Source organism: Poecilia latipinna, unplaced genomic scaffold (assembly GCF_001443285.1).
Source record: "Poecilia latipinna isolate Pla-1442-1.1 unplaced genomic scaffold, P_latipinna-1.0 Scaffold990, whole genome shotgun sequence".
Classification (NCBI taxonomy): domain Eukaryota; kingdom Metazoa; phylum Chordata; class Actinopteri; order Cyprinodontiformes; family Poeciliidae; genus Poecilia; species Poecilia latipinna.
Window position 1 is genome coordinate 159,589 of NW_015113606.1, and position 4,566 is coordinate 164,154.

Here is a 4,566-nt window from a genome sequence, read left to right on the forward strand (position 1 = left end):
ATCAAATGCAAAGGAAAAAAAGGGGAGTAATTTTTAAATAGAAATGAGAAAAGGGGAAGTTTAAAAAAAAAAAAAAAAAAAAAAAAAAAACGAGCCTTTTAATAAAAGCCAAACTCTCACTTTACTGCGTCTTCCAGTTCTTCTAGATGTTACTTTTGCATAGTCCATAATAAGCACATTCATAAAGCATTTACACACTTTTAGGTTAGTACAATTACAATAATACTGAGCTGCACATTTTTAATGGCTTTCAATGAGCTAAATTTACTCCCATTATGACATCATTACAGGCCTTGATTTCATTTGTGAGTCTCATCCCTCCATCTCCACCTGAACTCATGAGTGGAAGGTTTTCCTTTGACTAACTTTCACTTTAATCTGTTCTAAGGAAGTTTCTTATGTCCACATGTCTTAGACAATTTATAAAAAAAAATATAAATTAAAATTATGAAAATTGTAAATTAAATCAGAAGCTTTTCTAACAGTAATAAAAGTTATCTTGTTTCTGTTACTGTTTGCAAATAATTTAGGCACTTGACCAACACTGGATTTATTATTGGGATTTGATTTTATGTAATTTAAATCTACACACGTAGGCTGATAACATGCATGGATAAGATTATGAGCATGTTGAAATTGAACATTTAGCAGTTGTATATTTATCATGCATATGTGTTTAACAAAAGAAAGGAGAAAAAATAAAAGTACACATCCACCATCACTGGCCACATTCCTGATTTAAATGTGGTAGAAGAAAACAAAAGTGGAGACTTAAAATTAGATTGGAAAATATGGCCTGCTAAGAAATTATACACAGTACATTTTACATGAGATTTATTAGACATAATGAGTTACCTAGGGCAGTGCAACTTGAGCTGCTCACACACCGACTGGATAAACCAGCTTCCATTTGTTTTGTCTCTAAAGGACACATGGTCTTCAACAGTGGATACAGCAACGAGAAAATCTGCTTCCTCAGGAATGGATGTTAAACTATCCTCCTCAGCATCTTTCTGCAACACTCCTCGTTGTATCTTGTCGCCTTGGCAGGCCTGGATCAGGAACACTTTGGGTTTGCCAGTGAGGGCTGGCTGCTTAGTGGCCACAAAATATCTTCTTATTTCCTTAATTGCAAGAGGCTGTGAGTCGACCCCACAAACTTTATGTAATGACCCGTGGCTCAGAATGCAGCAAAGAAGGCATCGCCGTGCCGAACCGGCTGCTGGGGAGCAGGGAGCCAGCGGCCACACCATTCCTGAACATCCAACTCCTGTAGCTGAAGTTGTTTCTCCTCATCATGAGGAGAAGCAAATAACTTCAGTGTCTGTTCCATCTGGTCTCTGGTTTGGTCTTTACACATCAGCACCTTAAAGCCCAGCCAGCTGAACACGTCTGCTAGACTCTGTGAGATTTAAAAAAAAATATTATTTAAAAAGAGAAAAATTAAACTTGACCAAACATCACAAGAGTTACATTTTGAAAAACAAAAGGTCTGAAATGAACATACCAGCATCTTTATTTGTCCCCCTTCTCTCTTTGACTTTGCGGTTGGGGAAATTCTCATTGTTTATGATCAGGCAGAGACCAACAGGCTGGCTATTCAGTTCATAAACCTCATCCTAAAACAGAGACAATGTGACACATTCAAACTCAATTCATAGCGAAAAAATGTTCTAATCAAAATTTCAATACTATGCTGAGTTTATAAACATCTTTAATATATACAGGTACATTCTAGAAAACTTGAATATCATGAAAAAGTTAAATATTGGAAGCTCACGACATCACACACAAATCAACTCCTGAACCGTTTTGTGGGCCTCTAAAGCCTCATTTCCGTTGTACAGTACAGAATGCATTGGTGCGGTTTAGATACCGAATATTTTATGATCCGGTATATTCAGGAGATAATTTCAATAAGGCAATACATCAACATTAATGTCAGTATCATTTGCTTGAAACAAAGGAAATGACACAAAGCTAAAAAAAATCTGCATTGCTAAGCCAATTTGAAAGTCAAGGATTGTGCTATAAGTTTCACATTTTTAAACTAAATTACCAAACTATATGAACTTTTTAGTGATATTCTAATTTACTTAGAAATACCTGCATGTTGAGAAAGCAATAGTTCCAGTTAGAGTATTTGTAGCAAGCTATATCAATTTTCTTAAGATATTGAGAAATCAAACTTGTTTTCTTGTAGCAACTATTTAACAACCCCATTAACTTAATATAAGGAATTTCAACCAAGAGATTATGTCAGAAATGCTTCCAGTTTGTTCAAATTGTAAAGTATTCCTGATAGACCAATTTATTACTCCACCAGATCATCCCTGAATGTTGTGACAGGAACCGTTGAAATGAACTAAAATGCAAAAATTGCATTTTTTGCCATAATTTCATTAAAAGTTTAGTGTGAGGATTTAGGTTTCTGTGTATGCACCCTGGTTAATTTAGTCTTCATGTGGGTGTGTCTTGCCCTTGTCTCCAGCTGTCACTTGTTCACTGATTATCCTGTGTTTTTAATCGCAGCTTTCTCGTCTGATCCCTGCTGGATCCTCGTCTCAGTTTGTCTTGGTACCTGCATCTCATTGACTTGTTACTAGTTTGACTCACATGCTTTTCTGCCTCGACGTTCTGTTGTTCCCTGAGTGATAAAATCTTTTTTGTTTTCTATAAACAATTTTTGATTTTACAAATGATCAAAAACTGAGAAAGTGATATACAAGCAACCTTAATACTTTTTAAAACTGAGTAATCCTGTGTAGTAAATGGGACTTCCACTCACAAGTGTGACAATACTTTAAAATAAATTATTATTGGGTTAAACAAAACAAATGCATGCAAATCTTTAATAAATCCAGGGTGAAACAAGTCACAACATTTTGGTGTTTCCGTTCAAGGAACTCACCTTTTTCACCTTTGTAGCCTCAGGCACCACATCGCCTAAAAGTAAAAGCAAAAACAAACAAATGAAATATGTTTCCTCAACCTCTAAATAGTATAAAAATGATATATAGTGATTCCTGAATTACCACTGCAAGGTGAGGTAGCTTGAACTGGCTTGAGTAAAACGTCATGGAGCTTTATATGCTCCAGGTCAGGATAAGTTTCAGCGACATCATCGGTTTGCAGTAGCTCCAGAAAGTTTTGGCAGGTTTTTTCTCCTTTATTCATGATCTTATCCACAAGCTCTATAACGTGGCCCTCCACATGCTCTTTGTTGATGCTCTTGATGTTGTTGTATTCCCTCAAAGTTATCAGCTTCTTCTCCTGAACTTTGTTGAGGATAAATGTGTGGTCTCCACATAAAACCTCGATGAGTTTTGTTTTATTACGCTTCAGGGTCTCTGTGGCTGACATTACTGCAATAACTACACACGCTGATGCTCAAGTACACAAAACTTCAACCGTCTGAACCCTAAATAACAATAATGCCGTTGCTTCATCTGATGTCCCTTGAAGCAGGATTTCTCAAAGAAAGCAGGAAGTAACAGGTTAGCAGGTCAACAATGACTTATGAGCCAGAACCAGTTAGCTGAACGTCTATTTTCACACGACTTAGACTTTGACCCAAACATGGGTCAAAGTGTAAAGGCTATAATGATGGACTTTTCAAGGAAGTGAAACTCCCGCCATGTATAAGGAGAAAGAAGTCCTTTGTTACTTTACTAGTAAAATATCTTTAACCAAAATATGGCGTTCGCTGCCCCCACATGGTAAAAGACTATGCAAAGGCATTTCCTCAAGAAGAAACCGGAGGTTGTCATTTTAACGTGTAAGTAAAGCTAAAAAAAAAGATCAAGTTTTAATAAAAGAAAAACTCTTTTACTGTGTCTTCCAGTTCTTCTGTTACTTTTGCATAGTCCATAATAAGCACATGCATAAAGCATTTAAACACTATTTAGTGTACAATTACAATAAAACTGACCTGCACATTTTCAGTGGAGTTCAATGAGCTAACTTTATTTCATTTGTGAGTCTATTCCCTCCATCTCCACCTGAACTCATGAGCGGAAGGTTTTCCTTTGACTAACTTACACTTTAACCTCTTCTAAGGAAGTGTCATACGTCCACTTTTCTAAGACATGCCATCTGTATGTGCCTAATTACCAAACACACATGTACACATATCACAGATTCAAATGTTAATATAAATGAAAGCTGTGATATTAAAATACATCTATCTTACATGACCCTGGCCTAAGATAGAGGTGGTGGCCAAACAATAAGCAAGAAATGTCAGAGCTAATCACCGGAGCTCGTGGGCGGGCTGCAAGGAAATGGGCTTCGGCCTGAGCTGTATTTTCCATGTAGGTCTTAGTGCTCAATAGAGATGTGAGATACTGAATATTTTGGCATGAATGCATACCATATAAATATGGGGGGTAGTATGGCCAAAAACCGATACGTTTTAAGTAAAGTATTATTTACTTCTGACCTTAGTTTAGAGTTTTTTTTCCCCACTTTTTAATTATTTTGTTGTGCCGACAAGCTTTATGGTGACGCTGATTTTATCTTCCAACAAGACTCTGCAACCTTTCACCAAACACTGAGGCTGATTGA

At 36.6% G+C, this 4,566-nt stretch overlaps 1 pseudogene; it reads right to left on the reverse strand.

Moving 5' to 3' along the window:
* Positions 1-829: 829 nt before the first annotated feature.
* Positions 830-3,561, reverse strand: LOC106958500 (caspase-8-like; annotated as a pseudogene).
* Positions 3,562-4,566: the final 1,005 nt, after the last annotated feature.